At 38.5% G+C, this 27983-nt stretch overlaps 1 protein-coding gene across 10 annotated transcripts in view; it reads right to left on the reverse strand.

Annotated features, from left to right (window-relative positions):
• Positions 1-27983, reverse strand: part of PTPRK (protein tyrosine phosphatase receptor type K) — a 516193-nt gene that overhangs the window by 181275 nt on the left and 306935 nt on the right. The gene's annotated exons all lie outside the window — the stretch shown is intronic.

Genomic DNA, 27983 nt, shown 5'->3' on the forward strand with positions numbered 1-27983 from the left:
AACAGTAAGGAGAGTGAGTTTAGCAACTCTACTCCACTTTGTGTTAGAGGAGACTTCTTCCCTTCAAAGGTACATCAAATCCCCTGTAATGAAAAAAAATCCATGTATTTTTGTAAAGACAAAATTGACCTAGTTAATAAAGAAGTTTTAAAAACTTCAAAAAGGCAAGAATCATACTACCCCACAACCCATTTTCCAGCCATAATATAATATAAGCAATTAAAATTAACCAGAGATATGAAAAAAAGAAATAGCTTGCTCATGTAAGGAATTACTTTATTAGAGGAAATAAAAATACAATTAGAGGTAATTTTTAAAAAAATTAAAATGATAACCCAGTTTCAGCTGTTAGAGAGTCTACTAATTTCCTAGTCGGTTACTAATACAAGTAGAAAATGTAATTAGATGCACAATTATCTTTCGTTTTAATGATTATTGTACAAATGTGAAATATATAGACAAATAGACGAACATCATGAATCCTTATGTATGTAACTGGTAATTATTGGCTTTGCAAAAACCAGGATCAAAACAATGTCCACACAGCCTTTGGCAGATACCAATTTTACAAACTTTTAACTGATACAACCCTCACTACACTTTGCTGATTACTGAGCCTGGATTGCTTATTTCTTCTATAGTTTCCTGTATCCTATCACTTCCTGCTAGTATATGTTCTTTTGTGTTTACATGATCCAAATTTCCTGCCATTTGTACACAGGTAGAGAAGTCTGACCTTTTTTTTTTTTTTTTTTTTTTTTTAAGAGTGTTTTGTGGATACTGGGAAGCGCATTGCCACCTATGACCACCAATAAAATCTATCATTTTACTTTCACCTCGGAATGCTATGTCCTTTTCTTTCACACTAGCTGGGATAACTCTTTATGGGTGCTTCCTCTCTTCAGCTCATTAATTACTCTGAGGTACAGTTGGTGGACGAAGCCGTGTAGTGTGTGACTGCCTGCTTACATTCCTATGGCTTGAGTTTCTGTAACGTTTCAGCACACCCCCCACCACCCAAGGCAAAGTTGTGACAACAACTTTTGCAACTATAACTTTGAAAAAATTTTTTTATCCTTTAGCAATTTGTGGTTATGTCCTTGTCTTCTTCCTCTTGACTTTGCTATCTTATTTTCTCCCTAAATTTTGGCTAGCAGGAATTATTTCAAGCTCTCTGCCTGGCTCTGATGGTGGTATGTCTTCAATTGTAATAATTTCCTTGTTTTCTGGTGTCACTAGAAATTTCAAGATCTTTTATATTCTCTGGACAGATTCAATATCAGTCATTTTCTACAAAGCGCCAGAAAGCTGATAACAAGGCACTGAAGCACACAAGGTCAACAGGATGGCATTACATCGCCAAGCGGTACTCACTCCTACAGGGAGATCATTACTCCTACAGCTGACGCTAACAGGGAGATGATCATTCTTTGATCAGCCAGTTCATATCTTTCTCCCAACGTGAGATACTTCATAAAAACCACTGCCAACTGTTCTGATATAGTTTTCCAAAATTAAATGTTTAAGTGTGTGTTCGAATGTGTGTGGGCACCACACTGTGTGTGGGTGCACGAAGAGGCCAGAAGAAAGCACAGAACCTTAGAGCGGTAATGCTCAACCTTCCTCATGCTGCGACTTTCTAATACGGTTCCTCATATTTTGGTGACCTTCAACCATGAAATTATTTTGTGGCTACTTCATAACTATAACTTTGCTACTCTCATGAACTGTAATGTAAATATGTGTATTTTTCCAATGTGTCTTAGGTGACCCCTGTGAAAGCGTTGTTTGGCCTTCCCAAGAGGTCCAGACCCAAAGATTGAGAACTTCTGCCCTTAAGCTAGAGATCAAGAGTGGCAGGAACTGCTTTCAGGTGCTCTGGAAGAATGAGTGTGCTAATCTCTAACCATCTCTCCACTCTCCAAGCCTGGGACCTTTTTTTTTTTTTTTTAAACCACTTAGGCGTTTGTTCTCACTATTTCCTGTCAGTACTTGCACTTGGTTAAAAGTTTTTTTTTAAATATTAGTTACAAAGTTGCAACCTTTAGTGTAAGTCAGTAGTTTATAACACTGTATATATATATATATATATATATATATATATATATATATATATATATATATATGTTCATTCTTTGTGTATATATATAAAGAATGATGGACAGATAGGATAAAAGACATGAATTATATCTATTAGCAATAATGTGATATTATTCTGTGATGGCTTATTGATGTATGAGTAGATATGTCACATCAGTGTTTAAGTAAGGAAACAGATGAGGAACATCCAATTATGCCAAATAGACCACAGGCACTACAGATGTAGGCGATCTGGTATTTGTTTGGATTATTAGGCAAGTGGCTATTCAAAAACATTCCTCAAAGAGGATCTACTTTTACCTTTGTTTTAAAGGCATTAAACATGACTATTCCCAAAATATCACTTTTCATCCATGATGAAATGAGAACGTTGTAAATGAATGGCCTCTCTGTGTAGTTCATACTGATGGGCTTGTGTTAGCCCTGGAAAGGGAACAAACCAGTTCCGCAGAAGGAAGGGTGTCTGAGACAGGGTTTCTCTGTGTAACACCCCTGGTTGTCCTACAACTCACAAAAATCCACCTGCCTCTGAGGGCTGGCATTGAATGCGTGCACTCCCAAGTCCGGCTTAAGGTGCACATTTAAAACTGGTGTGTCAAGGCCACTGCACTGAGTCTTAACGTATTATGCACAACAGTACAAAATAAATGGCAGGCGGTTATGCAGGCATGCAGGAGACTGCCTGTTGGTCTTATCTAAAGCCACAGGAAGCACCAAAGCTCACAGATACAGCTTCCCAGTCACATGAAACACAATGAGTCTCCATACACCGAGTGGACACTTTGGCTTTTAATTTCCCCAACCAAATCTGTTTCACATAGACATTTATGAGAGTCCTTGTACCTTTTCCTTTGAAATTGATGCCTATTTAATCTTTATACTTTAGTAACATTCCTACATACATGTGTACTTTTTGTTTCTAAAAGACCTTAGTTCTTTTTTTTAAAAAAATGTATTAATGCATATGGGCGTTGGGTCTGCATGAATGTCTGTGGTCCACCTCCTGCACGCTCGGTGTCCACTGAGGCCAGAAGACGGCGTTGGATCATCTGGGACTAGAGATACAGATGGTTGTAAGCTCCTATGGGAATGCTGGGAATGGACACTGAGACTTCTGGAAGAGTCACCAGTGCTTTTTAACTGCTGGTCCATCTCTTCAGGGCCATTCTGGTTCTTTTTCATATGTATCTGAAAATGCAAGACTTGACAGAAGCGTTGCTCACAGGTAATAAATTCCATAGTTCCTCTCAGTTCCCAGAATTAATATATATGAAAATGACTTGTAGGATGGGCGTCCCGTCCTTGACTTACTGCAGAGATCCGCCTTTGGAGCAGAGTGCATTGAGCTCATCCAACTGGCTAAAGTGTGCTCAGCGCAGAAGAGAATGCAGAGATGGCTCTTTGCATTGTGAAAAGGTTTGGAAACAAGGAAACGGACAAAGACATCTTCGTGGAAAAAAATAAGTAAGAGTGATTACAGAAGAAAGATATTTTTAAATATGAGCATTTTTGAATAGTTAATGAAGTATAATTCATTAAGGGGCACACAGGCATGTACACACAAAGACACAAACGTGCATGCACACGCACACAGATCCACATGTGTGTGCTTCAATTTATCATGTACATCAGTAAATGAAGTGGATTAAAGCCCCAGACTAGGACGTTTCCAGAGAGTAAACACACTGAAGCTCTTAGTAGTTTCCACCACGCTTTGGGATTCTCTCAGTAGGAGATCCCATGAGGCAGGTTTGTTGCCAGCTGCTGTATTTTTGAAGAATATGACAAAAATTGGGATCTATTCAGTTACTGCAGTTTCTCTGGCACTAGCTATAAAATGATTTCATACTGAAGGTACAAAATAACAGTTGTGGAAAGCCCATTATTTGAATCCCAAAGTATCATAATCCAAAATGGTTTTTTTTGAAGGAAAGTACAGAATAAAAGTAAAGTTTTTGTACTTCCAAAAGTACTAGCTCCTAATGCTTACATTCTGGGACAGGAAAACCAAGATAAAGAGAGGGACATTATCTTGAGAAGCTCATGGGTGCCAGTAAAGTCTATAATTTTCCTGACAATCTCCATTTTAAAAATGGCTGCAAAGACACGAAGATAGTGTGAGGTATCAATCATTTTCATGGCAACAGGTTCTGACATGAAAACAGAGAGAAACATGGATTTTAATAAGAACAGGATGGTTGCAGATAAACAGAATTTGGTATAAGGTCTTAAAACAATCAAAATAGAACCAGTTATTCCCATTTTTATATTGAAATCCCTTTCTACAGCAAAAGTTGCATATTGTTATGCAAATATTAAACTTCACTTATAATTTGGCATTTATAGAATTCTTCAAAATTATGTTTCAGGGCATTGGAGGAATTAAATAATTTAAAACATGAATATTACTATGAAGTTTTTAGTATTTGTCATACCCTAGAAAATAATATTCATATTAAGATATCATAAGGAAAAGTAGTTTGGATATTGCCACCTTGAAAACAACCCCACTTGAAAATTATCATTTTTCTTTAAAAAAATCTATTCGTGTTTCATTCAAAACAAACAAACAAACAGAAAATCTCAAGGCTCAGGCAGTGAAAGTTAAATGTAGTTATATTCCACCCCGTCTTAAAGGGAAGAATCTCACCCTCAGGGTGATTAATAGTTCCCTATATATTACTTTTTTCTGTACATAGTAAAATGCATAGTTCAGCTGCGATGGTAAAATATCACCAGGAGAGACAGGGGAGGAGATGTCATTCCCAACAGACTGGAAGGAAAACAAGAAGATGGAGGGACACAAGCTGCGTTCCGTTGAACTAGAGATGGCAAGGCGTATAAAAGGGAAGCCACAACAGCCTCAGGATGTTAATCTTACAAGGAAAAGATCTGGGACTCATAAGCTAAAATATTGTAGACCTAGGTAAGTGGGACGGAAAAATTTGCATATAAGGTACAGTAACTCTATGTGAGGCTTTAAATAGTCTACACTGCCAAGTTTTCTGAAGTTGCCTTCCTGGATTTACAAGCCAAATTCATCTAGGTGATACTCCAACATTAATCCAATATCTAATGGACCAGAATAACATATAGCTGATATGATATAATAAATATGATATATAGTTTTTTAATATGTTTCTGTTGATTGGCTAAATTCATTCTTTAAATCCTATGCAATGTAGTTTTTAGAAATTTAATGAGGAAGTTGGTGAAAATGTAGATATCCATAGGGCATGGACTGATCAAATGGTTTAATAGGAGACAATAGTATATTAATTTTGTTTATACACAGTAAAATGCATAGTACAATTGTGACTGTATTGTATAAAACAGCCTGAAGCAAAACCAATAGACCCATATCTGTTTAGAAAGAATTCATTGTCAAACATTGGGAGGGAATATTTCAAGTCAAGAATGAGCAAATACCCCTTTATATGTTTGACTAATCTAAAAGGAAAAGATGAATCTAGCTATACAGTCGTTAACTAGCAGTACACAAAACTGGCAAGGGTGACTGACTGTATTGTGTTAAACTACACTGGGAGTGAGATTATTCTCTTTGGGATAAAATGGAGTAGGTTTACCTTCAACTTTAACTGCCTGAGCTCTGGGGTGGTTTGTTTGTTTATGTGTTTGAATGAAACAAACATAGATTAAGAAAAGACGAAAAAGAATTCCACAGTGGGAGTGTCTCCAAGGGAGCAATCGAATGTATTAAAATGTGAGCCGTTGAGTAAAACTTAGGAACTTCTATTTATAAAATTAAACTACATACATGGCCATCCATCTGTTTGGAACAATGCAAATATTTGTGCTTCTTAAGGAGAAGGGCAAATCCAGATGGTCAAGAACTTCTTCTGCTGCTACACTCTTCAAACCTGCAGTAGTTTGTGTTAAACAGATAAAGCCACCTCGAAAATCACATATTCTTTAGGGCACGCAAGGGGTAAGATTTGTAAAGAACATGGTAGCTTAGATAATGAAGCAATTTTATTAGCATGCGAAACTCAGCCTAAGAGGTAGGTCACATTCACAACGAACAGCACCATGATTTTCTTGAATATAAATCAGAAAGCAACAACAGTTGATGAATGTATTGCAGAAAGCTCCCATCCTCCTGGCCCTGTGTGAATTGTCACTGTGTATTCCATGGCTCCTTATGATTTATCTTCATTAGCCATAGGCCAAAATTACCAGACTCCAATTACTTTGCTTCCCAGTTTCAAGAAAGAAAAAGAAAGAAAGAGAAATTATGTCAGTCCTACCACAGGAGATGGCTTAAAGTGCCCGAGGAAGAGAAAGTAATCTACTGTTCCCTGACATTCACTGCCTGAAAGTCACTCACATTAACAGCCATTCAAACTTGTTTAGTGCAAGCCAATTGCTCCCATTTCCCTCCTGTCAGTTACATTAGCTCCAATTCAAATTTAACCCTTATAAAATTAAAATATAAAATAATAGAAGACTCTCCTAAATTTTGACAAGGCCACTTAAGGATCCCTACGGCTCATAGCGCTTCTTAATGGACTGACTTTAATATAATAGTCTCTGAATTTTAAGAAAGAATATTCTTGATGAGAAATGAATTATGTCTGTGAAGATAGAAGATAACAAAACAAATGTATGCACTTGTTCTATGTATAGCAATGGAATAAGAAAAAAAAAACCACCAAATTGTCCCTAATTACAACTAAGACCATGCCATTTTTATGATGCTAAGGAAGAAACCAAATTATGTTTCAAACTGCATAATATAATCCAATATTCTTTCACTAAGAACTATTAAATTCATACAACAGACCATTAACTTCCAGACGATTTAGAGCTTACAAGGTTAACAACAGTGCTACGAAAAGGAAATTTGGATGACATTTAAGTACGGCAAGTGCCAATATACCATTACACAACCTAAAGAGGATGTATACCTATTATGTTGAATTAAGAGACAGCCATATTTTATAAGATGGTTTGCCATTTGTTTTTTATTCTTTAAGATCTAAGTCTTAATGGTGTGAGCAAAATATACGGTATATATAAAATACAAACACCAGGGGCCTGAATCTTACATTTTTCCTTTGTAATATCTCATACTGGGTGTGTTTTTGAGTTTGTATGTCAAAGAAAAACAAGGTGGAGAAGAGACATTGGCTGTACTTTTTGAGCATTTACTGTTATGAGTACTTGGCAAAACACCCAGAGTGTGTGCATAAGTCAAACATTTCCTAAGACTGCCTTATCAAACACAGGAAAAGAGCCTGAAGCAAAAGCAATAGACTCAAATAGAAGAAAGTTATTGTCAAACTTTTTAAGGGAATATTTCAGTTCAAAAATGAGCCAATAGCCATTTATAACTTTGACTAATAAAAAAAGAAAAGCCTTGACAAGCTTAAAGTACTCCATCTGGAAGAAACCCAGTAATGATGAGAAGTAATAAACCAATATTCAGCAAAGCACAGATGTTGACAAATCTACATAGGACTCAACTCAAAGATGGTACCCAAAATAGTGATTCAATAGAAGCACACGACACTGGCAAGGACTTTGTTTTCTGTGACTTCAAATGCTGTTCATTATTACTTTAGCCTTATTAGTATTAATTTACTATTATTCCCTTTAAATTATTTCAGGTTAGTGAAATGAAAATTATTGATTAAGAAAAATATAATGTTTCCGTCTTATTGTTTTTTAACAAGATCTTTTTATTTCTTTTGAAAAGTACTTTTAAAATTCTTTCCTTTTTTTTTGGGTGTGTGTAGAAGAAAGTGTGTGAGCAAATATGGGTGTGTACATTTAAAGATCAGAAAACAATCTTTGTAAAATAACTTTTATTCTCCTAGCTTAATTGTTGCGTGGGAGGCTTACTGCCTCCTTCTGATTACCTAGGCCTAGTCCTGGAAGCTTCTAGCCGCCATACAATCTAACCTAGGCCTAGAGTGTTTTCAGCCTCTGAGACTTACTGCTTAATAAGTTCACACTTCCTTGTTCTTCCTGAGCTTTGAGTTGGCTGGTTCAACCCAGCTGTCCTGGCTCAAGCTCTCCTCCCAGCTGATTTATTTAACCTGGCTTTTCTCTCAGCCCAGAATTGCTTAGCTTGGCCTCAACCTAACTCAGCAATCTCCTCGATCTCTTCAAAAACCATTCCTATACTCATGCTGTCTTAGGGTTACTATAACTGAGAAGAGGCACTGTGACCAATGAGACTTATACAGAAAGGTAATTACTTGGGGGCTTACAGTTTCAGAGGGTTAGACCATGATCATCATGGAAGGGAATGTGGCGACAGGCAGGCAAGATGCAACACCTGCTAACCTTTCCCAAACAGTCCCACTAAATGAGGACCTAGCTTATAAGGGCAGAGGGAATCTCATTCAAACCACCACACATGGCTTTTTGTTATGTTCTCTTTTGTGTTGTTATGTTATATGTTATGATATGTTATGTTATGTGTAACCAGGGTTATCTGTGCTACCAAGGACATGGGATTATCCACTAGAGTCTAGTAAACTCGCCGTTGGGGACATTTATACCCTCAGACATCTGATATTCTGAAAAGTGCTTGTTGGATGAGATATCTGTTCTACCTTTTCATAAACTGGACATACTGAACAGCCATTAATAAGTTATTCCTCTTCCCCTTATCCTGGATACATTTAAACCACGAATATATATAAAAATAGAGAGATGTCGCCACGTGAGAAGGGAAGAGAGAAGCAGGCTGAGTAATCTTACTCCTAGAAGCAATGATCTGGGGTTTATGAAGAATACTGTTCTAGTTCCGTGGGGTTCAAATCTGTTCCCTTTGTGACAATAAATTTTAAATTTTCATGAAACTTGGTGATGGTATCTCCTCACAGCAATAGAGTGTAACTAAGACAAATGCTAAATATTTATTTAAATATGTGATCTGCAGTAAAGCTATGATACTGTACATGAGATTATGGTAGTTTTGAAGTAGTTACCACATCACATAAATGATTTGTACAGCATCTATAATGTGGTATGAAAAAAAAAACTGTCTACAATGTTCTTTAGAGGAAGTCACTGGTGTTAGTCACAATACTATAACTCGTGGGCAATTTATAATGAAAGGATATTCTGGTGCAGAGATGCAAATTAGTGGAAACAGGATTTTTCATGTTTCATATCTCTAAATGCCTAAATAAAATTCATGAGCTTCAAAAGAAACCCTCATTTCAGAAGAGAATTGGTAGGTCCTCCATTGGTATCTCTTAGCATACAAGTTCCCTGTTCCTTATCGTGCTCAGGGGGACTTCCCACGCCACCTCTAACTATGCTGCTCACTGTAGGGAGTAGCACAGGCACTACTATCAACATGACTGAACCCACACACATAGATATTCATACGTGAATCAAAGATTTGCAAGGAAATGATGAACTCAGAGGCAGCAATTAAAGTTCAAAGGTGCAGCTCTCTGATAGAAATATAAACTTGAAAGAAGCAAGATCCTCTAATTTTAGTTTTCATGGATCTTAATTTTACATATATATATATATATATATATATATATATATATATATATATATTCATTCTCAGATACATTCTTTGTTACAAAATCATCCCCCACTGGTTATATTGGATTGTGTATATCTTTATATTTTACACAAGACTTTAAAAATGAAATTACTATTAAATTGGCCATTCAGGTCAATTATGATTTATTCTTGTTAAATTGCAATTCTCTACCACCTATATCATATGGTAAAGAACAAACAATAGACATCTGCCATTGATCCCGGGGCCAGTACCTTCATTCTTCTTACAGCGGTGTGGAGTACAGATGTGAGTTTACGTTAATTTCTACTTTTCAATCTTTAGCTGTAATGACCTGAATTGCTGATGACCCTAGAATGTCTTTTAAAACGTAATTAGGTAAAAGAACAAGTGGGCATGGGAAATGATAAGAGAGAATTTAATAGGCTGCCAAGGGTAGGAGGATGGAATGGAAATGTGGGCAACACAGCAGAGGAAAAAAATGTGTAAGTACGCACCATACAAATAATAAAGCAACCGAAGAAAACCACATAAACATCTGAAGGGTCTCCACACTTTCACAGTAATTCCAGATACTGAAAATCCTCAAAGGAATCCCAATGGCTGTCTACCAGGTTGATGAGGGGGCTCTAAAGGGCAGATGGGCAAGAGCTGCTCTCACTCACTTAGAAAAACTCACAGTGCTGCAGAACGGCATATCTGAGTTCCGAATACTTGGTAAACATGTAAATCTAAATAAATTAAAAAACAATCATATCCTCACTTTTTAGCTTTAAGATCAGATTACATTTGTAAATTCATGGAACGCTATTTAAAACTCCGATCTAGTAGATTAGATTACTAATAAATATAAAAGTTTGGAGTTGGAGTTGAAAGGTGCACTAGTGAAAATGAAAATGGTTATATCATATGACTCTACTATTGTTGTTTTCTTTATATGCCATGGGTATACTTTTTAAAAAAGATTTATTCAAGCATGTTCATAACAATGTTGTTTATATTTTATAAAGCTATGAAAATAATCACAGTAACAAACAGAAGACAGTTATCTAAGTGTTTGAGTCACAGATGTAGAGTATTCATAGTCATGAATATAAACTTCTAAAGTAAAGTAAAAACTAACATATTTATTTATAAGTTTATACTTTATAAAATCTTCATGGTAGGTCAACCTCTGACTTAGCTCTTGCTAGATGTTCATACAGGGACAGCCACTAATTCTCTGACTGGTGGGCCTACTCTGCACATAATATGAACTGTTCTTTGAAGAGGTGCCTTTAGAAAATCAGTTTCCTTATGGCTTTGAGACCAAGAACTGGTAGTGATGAATGGTTGGGATGTTCCCAAGGACGGCCTGAGAATGTGTATGTCTACGATGGCGCTCTTTGGGGCAGCCCCCACTTTGTTCTAGAATGGCACTCTTTGGGGCAGCCCCTACTTTGTTCTGGAAGAAACCTAAACACACAGTGCTAGTTCTCTGCTTACCCTCAGAACCATGTCTACATTTGTCAGGCTTTTCCTTCAAGAACATGATGGCATCCTTTATGGATACTGGAATCACGCTTGGATTCATGTGCCAATTCTGGCCACTTCTGGCCCATGTTATCTCAAGAAAGACAAATCTCAGACCCTTGTTTGTGGAAGGATAAAATAGAGCACCTTGTTGGGCCACTACACTGATTAAATATGTAACCATGTGTCGAAAGCTGAGTAGTTTGTACTTTGGAAGATTAAGTGTGTCAGATATTTTATAAGTAACAGTAAGCCCTGTAGTTATGATAAGGAAGACTGTACCTTTATGTTTATAACTAATTCAGGGCCAGACCTATTGTTTCCTCTAAACACACCAGGTGCTCAGAAAGGATCTGTTTTCTTCAATTTTCTAATACATTTCTTTCCTTCACCTTAATGTCACCCTTTATACTAAAATTCTGTTGTCAATTTCTTTACCTACTACAAATTTCAAATTTAAGGTAAAGCAATTACAAATTAAATTCTTTTTGAAATTAGTAAGAATAAAATAATGTTCATCATTCTGTGTAAGTGAAACAAAGGCCACTTCAATATCGTGTTCTAAAAACATTTTACTGCTATTATGAAACTTATGAATACAGGGCCATGGAGTTCTGAAAATTACAGGGAATCATTACAAATAAAGTGTAACACACTTTAGATAAAATGCCAGCTTCCCTCCAATCAACAGCCCTTAAAATGACTCAGAAAAGTCTCTAGAATCAGCCTAGTATCTTCCTTATTTTGTTATTCATAAACATTAATGAAGCATGCAGACCGCTGAAATGAACTGTTATACCTTGGTTGGTGACCCAGAAATGTATGTACAGAAACAAAAAACCAAAACAGAACAAAAACAAAAACAAGAAAAAGTCATTTAAAGATTATACTGATATATTGTTTGCTAGGAATAACTCTAATAGTGAAATTAGCATTAAATCTATGCTATAATAAATTGCTAGCTCACAGATTAACATAGACAACTATTTTAATATGTTACATGATGAAGACTTCTATATCTCATTTAAATTCAACAAAAACATACAGAAAGTCATTTCTTTGTACGCTCCCTTACTGTTGTTGTTGTTTAAAACAGATATTCTGGCATGGATTTTTTTTTAATGTCTCATAAATATTTCCAAATCAACAGCGTCCTTCAATTATGATAAATTATATTTTGCTGCTATCTCAAAGTGATACCACTGGCCTTCATAAATGAAGTAGATTGTTAGATCAAAGGAAAAGATTTAAAATACTACATCCAATCAGCACATCGTTGCAAAAAGGTACCAGGGAGTACAAACTTCGAATAGTAAAATCAATAGGCAAACAGGCAGAATGCTCAGGTCTTCCAACAGCTAATGTGCTAAGTCTTTGAGTGCAGTATGGTCTTTTCAGAAACCAAGGACCTATGTGAGCTGGTATGTGTAGAGACAAATATTAAGTCCCTTCTACTCTATGACATGGCTTGGTATAAAAGTTACACATATTTGTAATAGACACGGAAGTGGGGAGCCATCAAAACTCAGGAAACGGGGACAAGATGTTGGGATATAGAAGACAGAGAAACCAGAGGGGTAAAGGAGGAACAGCTCAGGTGATATTTTTCTTTGATCCATCCAGTTAATCCGTTTGAGGCTTCGTGTCACAACCTACTTGCACATCAGTGAGGTTTGAGTGACAAAAATTTGCCAGGCCAGAAGTGAGGCAATATTTGTCAGAAAGATTGAACTGCACTTTCATATTCGTTTGGAACTATGACAGTGCCTGAATATTGCCACAAGCACGAGGTTCTTCGAGGGATAATGTAAGCACCTCAGCGGCGGGCAGTCATGGAAAATGTCGAACTTGCTTTCTTCCTCTCAAGGCAGGTGCTTGTAACATGCCTTGTTAGCCTGCCAAACCATTTCTCCCTCCCAAATACTTAAATGCCACCTGTCCAAGCTGAGAATACATTTTTAGGTGAAGACATATGCAATATTCCTTGCTCAAAAAATCACAATATAATGAATGCCTTACTGTTCCCAAGAAAATTAAAATATTATGCACATAGGAGCTCTTGACTTCCTTGTTCATGGATAAGCAGGTACATGTTTATTTCTGCTATTCGGACACTTTGATGAGTTTTGCATTGAAGGGCTATAATTGAATCTTCTTAGATTTTTTTTTTTAATAGGAAAAGTACTTCTAATTCTGAACATCAGAACATTTTGCTTTTTTTGGCTTCTTGTGACCAAGTTTCTCTGGTGGAACTTACTCTGTAGACAACGCAAGCCTCGAACTCCCACAGATCTACCTGCCTATACCTCCAAGTGCTGGGATTACGGGCGTGTACCACCGCTGTGAGATGAGAGTAACACTGCCCCATTTGAACTTGAGAGGTACAAGTTCCTATATTGTTGTCTCGTGCTTGGCCGACTTCCAGATTTGCTTTCCTCATAACCAGTTTCTCCAAAGCAATGATACTAATACATGGTCTTAAGTGAAAATTGATGTAGTGATCAAGCAACGAAAAGTGATTGCTAGAGTTCATCACCACAGTATTCCAAAGGCACCGCACCCACAAAGGCTTGTTTTCCAGAGTGGTTCTCTGGTGAAATGGTGCAATCTTTAAGGAGAGGTGCACATGGAGGTGGGATTGCGGGGTGCACCCTGATTGCTTAGATCTGAAAGCCTAGGAAATGAAGACCTTTATCTTAGAATGCCTGACAGTTTCATCAGTGATATCCCAGCCTATATGGCAGGTGACTTGAGTTGCTAGGGGGTATGTATGCCTTTAAAGGGGGTTGTGGAAGCTCCACTCCTTCCTCTGTCTTTTTTTTGGGGGGGGACCATGGGAGAGCAGGCCAGCTCTGCTGCACACTACTGACTATAGTATCATCATGGTCCATTAATCATCTGCTGAAACCATAGGATAAATGAATTACCTGTCCCCCCTTCCCCCACCCCCACCCCTCTCCTTACATTGAAAATCTCAGGAATCTGTTAGAGAAACAGAGAGCTGGTTGCCTTGTGTTTCTGGGACTTTTCTAGAGTTGTGCTCAGCTAAGTTACGATTTGCCTGACCACATCTTTAAAGGGGGCGTGTCGGTAATTTCCAAAATAATGAAAACACTGTGAAAGAATCATCTTAAATCACGGCAAGGAAAACCCTTTACCCTGTAGGTCTCACATTACAGTCAACGCCTGTTGAAGGAACGAGCCACTGACACGCACCCCATTCTCTCTTCTTACCAACAGGCAGCTGCAGAGTTGTTTCCCTAAGAGATTTGTTCTGCTGGTCATAGAACAGAATAACTCTGTCTTGCTGACCTACTTTTCTTAGTTTATAAAGAGCATTCCAGTGAAGTCAGAGAGATATAAACATCCCTGCTTTCCCCTGGGTAGAGATAGATACTTATTTACCCTGCTCTAGTCAAAAATCCCCGGCAAGTCTAAATATTTACTTTGGTTCTAACGAGGCTTCTGATTTGAGGCTGGACAGAGTCAGACTGTATAGACCCTAATCAAAGTGCTCACAGTTGGAATTGGGAAAGGGAGGAGGGGGGAACACTACCACTCAAGTGACAGGAGCTGGCTACCACACTATCTGCTGCATCTAGCAGCCCCCAAATTGAGGAGCATGGGCAAGTGGCTCTACATCACCATTTACTTATTCCTGGAGTGTCTCTCGAGACATGTTCATGAGAGAGTGTAGGAAATGAGAGGCAATGTTGTAACAAGAAGAGAGAAGGAGTCACTGAATGCCAGCTCGGTGCAGCGCAGCCAAGGAGTGGCCTTGAAAGCCCACTAGGGCCGACTGCCACACTGCACTGCTCCCACGCTCTGACTGCCCACTAGAGAGGAGCCTCAAGTGCACGAAAGCATGTCACATTCACCAAACTTACAGCTCCATTAAGAATACCGTGAACAAGTTTGATTTTAAACATGACCCAATCTATAAGTTCTGAAATCTATGTGAATCGTTACTATTTTTTATTTATAAAGCCCGTGTAATAAGACATTTGTAAAAAGTAGAGTTAAAAGGCAATTCAATTCATGGAATTACAGTGTCCCCAACGCTGACGCTTGCAAAAGAAAGAAATGGTGACAACATTCAAATCTATATGTCCCACTCTCTGCCATGTTTGTTTGAACCATAGATCCAGGAATATAACTGCCAACCCACTATCTCATTTCACAAAATAGACATTTTCTCCATACGGTTGTCCCCAAATGCTTTGCTCAAGTGAAATCCTGTCACTACACCTTAATTTCCCATTGCAGCATTCACTTCCAATGTGTTACCAAATTCTACTGATTGCACCTCTCAAATCTCCTCCAGCCCTGCCTTCCCACTGGACTTCTTATCTCCACTGCCTCAGCTCAAGTCCTGATCAATTTTTGCTTGGCCTAAAGTAGCAGCCTCCGAATCTTCTGAAAATCTCTTTCCCTATTCCGGTAAACCATAACTAGATAATTACTTCTGGAAAACAAGCCATTCTAAATAATTCTCATTAAAATATTAAAGCAGTTGATGGTCATTAAAATGAAATCTGTCCCTTGCGAAAGCAATTACTATATTAATAGATGAATGCAAAGATAAATGCAGGGTGTCAGGTGTTAAGGATGGCATATAGTGCAGTGGTACAGAGCCCTGGTGACTGCGCAGTGTCATATGCTAAGGATGGCATATAATGCAGTGGTACAGAGGCCTGGTGACTGCGCAGTGTCATATGCTAAGGATGGCATAGAGTGCAGTGGTACCGAGGCCTGGTGACTGCGCAGTGTCATATGCTAAGGATGGCATATAGTGCAGTGGTACCGAGGCCTGGTGACTGCGCAGTGTCATATGCTAAGGATGGCATATAGTGCAGTGGTACCGAGGCCTGGTGACTGCGCAGTGTCATATGCTAAGGATGGCATATAGTGCAGTGGTACAGAGGCCTGGTGACTGCGCAGTGTCATATGCTAAGGATGGCATATAGTGCAGGGGTACAGAGGCCTGGTGACTGCACAGTGTCATATGCTAAGGATGGCACATAGTGCAGGGGTACAGAGGCCTGGTGACTGCACAGTGTCATATGCTAAGGATGGCATATAGTGCCGGGGTATAGAGACCTGGTCACTGCACAGTGCCTTTAGCTGCTCTTCATGTTTAGACTCTTCAGCATGTAAGGGAAAATGTCTGCAATGACATCGCTTATCATATACTGAGGCCTATTGGTTCATGCGTGTTTATCACAACATTTAAGAGGCCCCATGAATTGAATATCTAGATATAGAGATAGAGTTAAACCTGTCTCTTTCCTCTTCCTCCTCCTCCTCTTCCTCTTCCTCTTCTCCTTTCCTTCTTCTCTTTCTTCTTCTTCTACAGTGGTGGTGAAGAAAAGCTGCACTAGACACTTCCATTCTGTAATACTGCTGCTCCTACAGTTTTCTTTTCCCAATGTAAAGAGTAAAGCATTATATAGCATTTCTAACCAGAAAGTAAACTGCATATCAATAGCCTCAAGAACATATTCAGTCAATCACTATATGAGAACAGGCAAGGCCGTTTTGGTACATACCTTTGAGTAAAAATAATTACACTGGAAAGTTTCTCTAGTTCACTTTTAAAAAGTCATTTCACAACCAGGAACACAGGTCTGGAAAAGTTTAGAACCAATGCCGAAATTTAGCACACCACTCACTAATTAACTTGCAACACTAGATGGGGCAGTTTCAGTTACTCGTCATTATTGTATAGATGAAAAAAGATGAGACATTAGAGAGATTAAGTGGACTATCCATTAGGAAGCACTACAGCCAGGTTCAAACACAGAGTTTACTGACTACCAACCCTTTAAATCCGACTGAGAACTCTCTTGCTTTGCTGCTCCATAGAACTCTGCCCATCTTTCAGAGGTGGGCTGTGCACACCTGAGAGCTTGTCTGTGCAAGCTTATGGGCTAATTACTCACCTGCAAATCCATCTTCAAAACAAGGGGAACTGCTGTGTAGAAACTGAGCGACACCCCACAGTCCAGCACTTACGAAGCTCTGCTCTACACCTAAGCGATTAATGTTTCTGCACGGCCCATTATAAGCACCTGGTCCATGTTATAGGCTATGTACGATGCCTTTGAAAGAACCATCATCTTAGAATAGTGGGCTGTTTAGGTACGTACAGGAGCTACACAAAGAAGACAGAGTATGAATGGTATTCTTCCTTTTTAATTCTGGTAGCTTTGTGGTACTGATCAAGTCAACTGACTAACGAGCCCAAGCGAACCAGAATAAAGAATTAGAAAGCACTCTCTCTCACCACAACTCCAGGGGAGGAAGGCACAGCTTTGCTCATTGGAGCATCATTCTAATATTTTGGAAAAATAAATAGCTGAACAGCATTTGTCAACAACATTTAAGACATGGGAAGATAATCACATGGCTTTTATTTTAAAATTCATAATAGCAAGTTAGTCCAAAGTGCCAGTGATAGAAGAAAGGCTAAGTAAATCTCAACACATGTGTGAAATAGAATATTAAATAGTGATGAGAAACAATGAACTGTCCAAAAGAAATACAGTAAAGCAGATGACAGCTAAAATAAACAGAACATGAGATTACATGTATTTGATGCAATTAAAGACTCTCCCATGGGCATAGCCATAGGAAAATGAATACAAACAATACTGTCACAACATTCGTATAAATATTATAGTATTAAGAAAGATCGTAAAACTGTCCTTTGCAGGCTGACAAGATTGCCAAGTGGTTAATGGCATTTATTAGTGCCAAGCATGATGGCCAAGTGCTACACCAAGATCCATGTGTGCTGGAAAGACCTGCCCAAGAAATTATCCTCTGACCTACACATGCACACAAAGCAAGCGCGCGCGCACACACACACACACACACACACACACACACACACACAAATAAATAACTCATTTTCAAAAACTACAAAAAGACAAACCAGAACATGGATTCTGAAAATCGACCTGAAGGGCTCCAAGTGCTTTACCAACTGTGGCATTTCCATCCCTGGTCCTATTGTTTTATACGTATATTTTATAAAAATACTTTTTGCTGTGTGAATTTTGTGCACTGTGCAGAATGTGAGATTTTCAAAGAAGGAACTCCCAAAGACACGGAGTTAGAGCAGCACCGTCTCACCTTCACCAGCTGAGCTGAATGAGACTTGATGGATTGGAAGTCAGAGGCATGATATGCACAGATACACACAGCGCAGAATTGGCCAGAAGTGAGAGAAGGGAAAAAAAAACAGGAGAATGTAGGAGGAACAAGTCCCGCCTGGCAACAGGCATGCCCAGATGGGGGGGCCTTCATGTAGAGTCTGCCTAGACCTTCCTAGACATGCCCAGGCATGCCCAGAGACTGACTGTCCAGAGACTGGTGAAGTCAGGATGGGAACCAAAGAGGAAGAGCCACAGCAGCAGCAGTTTGGGAGCCAATGGGGCACTGGGTCGGGGTATAAAGGCATATTCTATTTCTGCAATAAATGAGTCGGCTTCTGCCATTTGCCTTACTCCAGGAGTCTGTGTCATTGACTCTGTTCCAGCTCACCACCACCGCCCATCCCCAAGGGGCCTGGGCCTGGGTCCCAGCAGGAGGAGACTAACTGTAATGTATAGCTTAGCTTGGAGTTCCTGTGCATTCACTGGCAACAGATCTTTAAAATGCTTCCTAATTCCTAAAACAAACTACCCACAAAAATAAACACACTATCCTCATAAAGTAATATACATGCACATATATTATGTTTTATATATGTGTATACACATACATATATACTTATTTTGCTCATGAATATAGGTTTACAGGTAATAGTACAAAACATTATGAAATCATATTTTGAATGTGGGGGATTTATCTACAAAGGACTTAGTAAATAGAGTATGGTAGGTACCAGCTAAACACACTTATTTTTCTGATTCCTTATTATACACCTTAAACATATAGCAATATAAAAATAACAATATTGACTAGTAAATAGAAGCAACCTCACCAAGAAGATTCATCTGAGACAATTAAAATGGACATTACCCAGTGATTTCTAGGACACATCATATGTAGTGACAGATGAATCCACACAGACTTTGCCCGAGGTTATGTGAGAAGCACAAGCCCCTACCCTCTGAAGTTTATTTTCTACCGGGCTCACAAACTTTAATGTAGCTTTTAAGACTCTAGAATAAAACTCACTTATTTTATTCTCTCTCCTTTGAATGTGCTCCTATTTTCTCTGGGGTTTCGCATAGGAGGGCGAAAGGGTGAAGACAGAATCATCAGGCACAATGACATCATCCATCAGAAGGAGGGAAGCAAAGGCAGGAAGGTGACTCTTTAAGTGGACGGTCCCATGTTTATATTTATATTAATTCAGATTAAATGACGAAAATGATATTTTTACCATGAAAAATCTGTGCAGAGTGACCAAATCCCCTCAAAGGGCTAATTGGATATGTATGGATAAATGGGCTCTAAAAATACTAAATATTATCTCCTCGTCACCCATGCAAACTCATGATGAGTGAAATATAAGTTAAAGAATGAATGAATGATAAAGGATTGCATGGTTTTTTTTTTACCTGAGTATGATTTTTTTTATTTTAAACCAAAGTGCAATTCAATAAAGAACTACACACAGAACGATAATTGAAGGCAAAAGTAAAATTAAAATGATCAGGGACACACCAGGACTACTGTGATGCATCACAGAGGCCAGAAGCTCGCAGGCCACCACTTTTGAACTTGTTCCCAAAAATAACACATTTTTTTAAAAACAATTTTTTGATGCTGTTTCTATATCTTTTTAATCGTGTGTAGCCCATTTTGATCATGAAACAAGTCTGTGTAATTATCATTTAAGGCATTATTGATGTATCATTTTTGGCTGTGAAAAACAAATATTCCTATTTGCTTTAAAAAATATCTATTTGCTGTTAATCTCAAATAAGAACCCTAGGACTTGAGGGGACATCTGTCACATACCATGAGATTGATGATTATTTCCACCTGTCAGCTTGATTGTAATATGGAAAAACTCCATAAAAACAAATGAAGCCAATAAAAAGTACTTAATGATACCATTAACCAACTCAACATGTGGTAAAGCACTGACAATAAATAAATACAGTGTCATTTTCGGGGGGGGGGGAGCCAAATGCTCTTCATCAACAGTGTAAGTCAGCTGAGAAATTTTTATGCTGAAGACAACCCATATCTAGTTAGTAAAGGTAATTACATTTTTCCTGATGCTGTTGAAGGAATAGCGAACAGAGCTGAGCTATGTGAATAAGTACACCCTGCCGTTAGCCCCATTACAGCAGAGGAAGCAAACAACACAACCTCACATGTGTTCCACTTTCATGACTCCGGTGCTGAGTGACCCAAGTACAACAGCCTTCAGGCCAGTTACCTGGCACCCCGTGCCTAAAATACAGAATATATATTCCTGGAAAATAGGAACTCCACAGAGTCACAGAAATGACAGTATTGTGATGACCGAAGTTACTCAGTAGATTATATTATTCCCTCCTGAGGACAGTAAAAGGAGCAACTAAACTATCCACATGGTGACTGTGGGCGGGGCTTGTGATATGCAGAATATTACAGGTAAGGAATTGAGAATAAGCTATGTGTCTTTGCAAAACAACTGTGAGACCAGCTCCGTTTAGAAAAGTTAGCAGTACCTGAACAAAACTTGGCTTTCGATTGAAACAATGCCCAACATTTCTGAAAGGCTCTTTCTTTCTTTCTTTCTTTCTTTCTTTCTTTTGTTTGTTTGTTCATTTTCTTTCTTTCTAAATCTTCCTTTCTTATTGCTGGGGAACAGACCCAATGACTAGCAAATGTTGGATATTCTGCAACACTGGGTGATACTCCGAGTTACATAGTTTTATATTTTCAGCATAAAATGCATGCTTTTTTGATATGGTTATGATACTAGACTGTTGGGCGTAAGATCCTGTCGTGCTGTCATATCAGGTACATCTACTTCAGTGCTGATGATGGCAATCGTAGAACTAAGGCCTGCTATCAAAAGCATGAAATAAATGTACTGCTGAAGTCACAGCAGCCTTTACATTGTTTTCTTCTCTAAATAGTTTATTTTCATCATAGGTGTCATAAGCATAATAATGAAACTAGGAGATCCACAGACTCGAAAAGAAAAGGTATTTAAAAAAAAAATAAGATCACATCCAAAGTACTTTTAAAATCTCTAATTAAAAATAATTCTGTCCCCTCCAGGTCCTTCTATCCTTTCCCCAACTCTTCCACAGAGCTTGCTACGTTCTGCCAAGTGTTTGCCTGTGAATATCAGCACTTATTTCGATCCATTTCTGAGTGGAGCCTCTCAGAGGACAGCTGTGTTAGGCTCCTGTCTGCAAGCAGAGCAGAGTGTCATTAATAGTGTCAGTGATTGGCTCTCTGTTATGGGCTGGGTCTCAGCTTGGGCCAGGCATTGGTTGGACATTCCCTCAATCTCTGCTCTATCTTTATCCCTGCACATCTTGTAGGCAGGGTAAAATTTGGGTCAAAGTTCTTGTGGATGGGCTGTTGTCCTCCTGCATCCACTATGAGTCCTGTCTAGATAGAGGATGGCCTCTTCAGTCTCTATGTCCCACATTATTAGGGGTCTCAAAGGAGCTATACAAGAAGACCAACAGAGCCAACTACCACGGCCCAAGGTGACTGAAGTAGCAGCCAAAGACCATGCGTGCACTGGACCTAGGCCCTATACATAGATGTAGCCAATGGGCAGCTCAGGCATCATGTGGGTCACATACTAGGGGGAGCAGAGGCTCTCTCTGACATGGACTCTATTGCCTGCATCTTAATAACTTTTCCCTCACGGGGCTGCCTCACCAGGCCACAGGGGAAGAGGATGTCCTCAGTCCTGGTGCGACTTGATGAACTGGGATGGACTGGTAGTAAGAGGCTCCCTTTTCCTGATGAAGAGGGGAGGAGGGATATTGGAAGAGGGAGGGAGGGTTGGACCAGGAGGAGAGGAGGGATGGGCTATGATCGAGACGTAAAATGAATAGATAAATTAACTAACTAAAAAACTTGACTAATAGAAAAATTAATTCTCTTGATGTTATCAGGAATGACGGTATTTACAGACTGTCTTTCAATGATCTGATATAATAACCAGGTTATAGGGAAACTTACAGGATAAGTGAATCATATATCACACACACACACAGAGACACACACACAAAACACATGCACACATATACACCCTTCAATCTTTCCTATACATTAAACATAAAAACACACATGCATATGCGATTAGACATGCAGATTCATGTTCTGTCTGCCACTGGGTCACATTCCTCAGAGATAAAATGATTTTTGAAAATCAAAGTTAGTAATTTCAGTCTGCTCAACAGGAGAATCATGGGAGAGCTAGCCACAGCTTAGCAGCAGGCAGAAGTTAACTGCAAGCCTAGTCAACACTGGTCAATACTCCACTGACTCCATCTATATTTAGAACCACAGAGCAGCGAAAGTATTTACAGCTGGGCGAAAGCATGTACTACCCCCTGCTTGGCATGTTACTGGCATGTCTTTGCATTTCACTCCATTTAGAAGTCAGAGTTGAAAACCAAGCCATGGCCCATGTCACACTGAAGAGCTGACATTTACACTTGTGCTATAACCTGGAGGCAGGCTACAAATAGATCTTGGGGACAAGCCCTTGTGAGACAGAATGCAGGCTATACAGCCTCAACAACAAAGTCAGGTCATTGCTCGCTAAAAAGAAAGAAATGTAAGGGAATATAACTTTTTGATTGTGAAAAAAGTGGCGAGCTTTTGTATTTCCTTTTTCATGCACATGTGATATTCATTTCTGTGCTCATCTGTGTACTATTTATGTTCACATAAGTGTAAGTGAACACATGTGTAAGTGTGCGTGTTCATGAGTGGCTCATGTACCTGTGGGAGCCACAGGTTGTCCTCTTCTGGAGTGTCCTCTGTTTCCTAATTCATTGAGGCCAAAGTCTATCAACTGGACCAAGAATTCATCGATAAAACAAGCATACACAGGGATGTATTCTAGCACCTGTTCTGCCTTCTTAGTGCTAGAATAACAAGCACGTCACAATGCTCAACTGGCATGTATGTGACTTCTTGGGAACTGAACACCATTGCCCAACATTAGCTGTCTGTGCAGTAAGCAACTTAACTACTGAGCAGCTCCCTATCCCTACATTAGCTTTATTATAGATTTTATCTTTTTTTTTATTCTTTCATAAAAAAAATAGGCATGTGTATGTGTCTCTGTGTATAAGGGGTACATACGCACATGAGTGCAAGTACCTGAGGAGGCTAGAAAAGATATCATTTACCCAGTAGCTGGAGTTACAGAAGGTTGTAGCTGACCAGTATGGTTGCTAGGACCCAAGTTCAAGTCCAGATGCTCTTAACAGCTGAGACATCAATGTGGACCCATCTTTAACTTTCTTGAGATCAACAACAGAGTCATGCTTTTAAAAATTTCATATGTGAAAATTATTTAAATAACACAAAAAATCATGTGTAAGTTAAAATATGTTTAAAAATGAAAAGAACACACGCGCGCACACACACACACAGACACACACACACACACACACACACGCCATTAAAGGCCTTCGATTTAAACTGAAGAAACGGCCATATTAACACTATTAAACCAAACCAATTTTTACAAACCAATTCTATTTTGTTCCAAGCTCTAGCCTGAGTGTCAGTGGCAACTAGTCTTTAAGATAGATAACTACCTTGGATCAGAGTAAAAAAATCAATGCTCCTATGCTGATGGAGCTATAGCTAAAGGGCGAAAATTTAATTCCACAAGTGGAGGAATCTGAAAAACACTCATCTATGATCTGATCTCTTTTCCTCTACTCTGGATTTAGCGCAGAAGGGCATGCTCAGTAAATGCTCCTGTAAGAGAAGACCATCTCCTTCCCACTGCCTCATAGATTTACATGTCTGTTTAAAACCGCCGAGAGCAGTGAACTTTAATACAAGAGTCCAGAGTATTATCCCCAAACGTGTAAATATATTACATGGCGGGCACTCTGAACAACTGGCCTTGCCTATGAAGGAGATGCTGCCAAAATGCCAGTTAGCCATGAGACAGCTCCAGGATGGCTGATCCAGAAGCAGAAGGCAATTTAAGGAAACAACTTTAATGTACAGTTGAGAAAGCATGCAAGGTAGACTGTTCCTGGGGATGGCATAGTTTCTTTCCATGTACTAAGAAGGAGAAAGTGCATTTTTGCTCTGCTTATACACCAGATGGTATACCCAGAGGAAACAGACACAGGGGGAAAAAAGCACACATTCTCAGGTGGTTCATTAGAATCTTGGAATTACTTCCCACTTAAGGCAACTTCACACTGATGACACATTTTAAAATTTACAAAATGCCGGAAGAAGCATTACGTGAACAGTGACATGGTCGGGCTGTAAACTAGCAGTGAAGAAAGCACTTGCCTTGGGTTCATTAAGAAGCCTGAAACATGTGTGGGTGGCTGGAGCCACCACAATCCATAGCTAGCACCTCTCCCAGCTTGAGAAGACAGTGAAGCAAAGCAGATGACAGCTTCTACAGGATGATTGTCATGTGCCTCTGAAGGTAAATAAACAGTGCTTTACCAACTAGGTAGGATGGTTTCAGAAAACTGTAACCTAATAAGCATCCCCCATGGGTTTTGGCATGCATATCTGAGTGTTCAGCACAAGCTTTCTTTGCTTTCAATGCAAGTGAAACCGGGGGCATTAAACTGGGCCATTTGGAGATTGAGTCAGCCATAAGAGCACCCCAGGTTTTATCCTCTACAATTGTTGTTTATTCATCTTCTAGGACTAAGACTGATAGAATATATCACAGGACACACAACTTTATGTGCTGACTCTAATGTGGTACTCATCTTTTAAAAATGTAAAACTGTAAACAATGTATATGAGGAAAGCCTGTCACTTGGCTGTAGATGTCTGCCAAATGACTTTTTCTACTATCTGACACAATATATCAAATGCTTAAAAGTACATTAAGGTGAAATTTGAAAAATAGGATTAGCAATTAATAATTTAGTCTTTGGTATTAAACATGGCATAATATAGCAACATAAAGTAAAAAAATCTAAATGGCAGAGATGATATTATTCCTTTGAAATTATAAAAGATTTATGTGAATGAGATATCATATATGGACAAAGAGACAGAGATAAGTGGAGAACAAGAGAAACAGACACATAACACACACATACACACACAAAGACACATACACACAGACACACACATGGGAGAAGGCAGGTAGAGAGAGAATGCACTAGGAAGAATTTATACTTTTAAAGGGTTTTGGTGATTTAACATATTTAATACATGGTATATAAAATAGCCATTTGAAAATAACAACTGTTCAGTACACTGTCTTTCCTGTTTAAAAAGCAAGTTTTCTAGATTTAGAAATCAACTCTTTGTAACTATCATTATTCGTGGCAAGAACAGTTTGATAGGAGCAGATAGGAACTTTCATCTTGGTGTCTCATAGAGATCTTTCCTCTAAATTTCAAAGCATTTATAAGCTTTGAAATTTCTGCTAAAAACCAGCTAGTAGTGTGGTTTGCGTGGCCACACTGTAGTTTGTTTTTCGTGGTCCCTGGTTGAGGCCAAAGGTGGTGTTCATAATGATCTGGGAAGCTGTCATTTGGAGAAAAGAAAACGAGATCCTGAAGAAAGGTAGGTGAAGTGCATCATGATTTAAAGTGATACTGACTTACCATTTATGCTCTTTCTAAGTTACATTCTAACTTTGCTATTCAGAGAATGGTTAGAAATTACTACATGAGCTTTCTCTCCTTTTTAAATATTAGAACTGAATACCTTGATCAGTAGGCATGCCTTAGATCTAATAAATATTAGAAAAAAATCCCCTGTCCATAGTGCTTTTCCCCTAAAAATCTAAATCAGAGTAAATTTGGCACATAACTAAAACAAGCACTGGCAAAGTTTATCATGGGTGAAGGATGGTCTAAGATTCCTGTATTTGGAAACAGAAGGACAGCCACCTGGACCTGTTTTCATTTGAGTTCAGCATGAGTACCCAAGCTACAGGTTTCTCTAAGGAGGATTCAAATGGAAAGGCCCACATCATTCCTAAACGTCAAGATCCTTCTAAGTCAGAAACAGCTATGACAAAGATATTCTTACTCTATTCCCTCCCCTTAATGAAGCTATTTTTACAGTGCTTTCCAGTCATACTTTCTCTTCTGTTAATGCAATACACTCTGAACACATGCATCAATAGGGGACAAAAATCAATGTTCTTAGCATGGTGTTTTCACCCACTTAATGCAGCATAATGACCCCAAAAACATTTGCTTATAATCGTCACAACTCACTCACCAGTAACAAATCTCAAGCATTTCTGAGGTTAAAGGGCTACATAAAATCCCTTGTGCTACTGTTAATTCGTTGTGGTCTATTATGACTCAAAAGAAAACATAAGAACGCACAATAGAGATCTGAAAGGAAGTGCACACAAAGTCAAGGGGAAAACTACTGCAATAGCACACTGTTATAAACTATGAAAATTGTAATATAATTTAGAAAGGTTACATATCGAAAGACTAATTTACATAAAACATATATAGCTAGAATCTTTAGTAAAATAGTCTCTCAATTGTTATTAGGGAAGCATGGGATATTAATTTCAGAGTAAAGAGGAAGCATTTTAATTCCATCACTTGCTCCTTTTGGAATTGCTTCTCTGACATGGTGGTGCGTTGCACTGAGCTCGCCTTCCCTGCAGCATGCTAGGATCACTTCCTCACATCACTCTTAGGAAGCCACAGATCCACAGAACATTTAAAAGCAAACTGGAAAATCCAAGCTGAGCTTTGGGATAATGGGAATAGAGTAAAAACTTCTCCAAAGCTTTCAACCACCAGATGCCAATCAACACATTAGTGGACTCTCTCTACTTGGGAACTGCCCAACAAGGGAATCAACAGTTAAATGTTTTGGAAGTCTAAAACACATGAGACAGATGCTGATCATTTATAGAAACTTAGTTGCAATAAAAATATTTATCAACTACTATGCGCTACATCAGAGTTCTTGGTGAATAGCCCAATAAAAGTGTAAATAATAAGCAGATGTAAAAGAAGACATTTTATAAGTACTTAAAATTCTCATGTATTCTCATGGTGTAGTTTTCAGTTTTCAGAAATTGCCTATTAAAACACTCAAGATGTGTGTGTGTGTGTGTGTGTGTGTGTGTGTGTGTGTGTGTGTGTGTGTTTTCACCTAATGTTTCATGGTCACAAAAATGTCCCTTTAAACTAAAACTTATTGTTTTGAGAATAAATATTTTTCAAAGATTTATTTATTATTATGTATACAGTGTTCTGCTTGCATGTACACCTGCACCCCAAAAAAGAACACAAGATCTCATTATAAATGGTTGTGAGCCACCATGTGGTTGCTGGGAATTGAACTCAGGACCTTGGAAAGAGCAGGCAGTGCTCTTAACCTCTGAGCCATTTCTCCAGCCCCTGAGGAAAAAAAAATATTAAAGTAGTTATGTGTTAAAATAATAGGTGATCAAATGTTTTATCTTTGCATAGCTAAGAATTCCTCCAATATGTATAGCAAAAACCATGTTATGTTGTAATTTTCTTGTGTTTATGAGTATATATTGATACTTTCAGGACCCATTTTTAAGCACAGGCAGAGCAATAGTACAAAGCACATTTTCTTCATTTTCTAGGAGGAGTCAAGCCACTGAGCTCATCCTCAGCAGGATTTCCTGCACAGGATAGTATCTCATTACTGTATTGTGTACAGTCATTTTTACCTTGTTTATTCT

This window comes from Acomys minous, assembly GCF_964271855.1.
Source record: "Acomys minous genome assembly, chromosome: 3".
NCBI lineage: Eukaryota > Metazoa > Chordata > Mammalia > Rodentia > Muridae > Acomys > Acomys minous.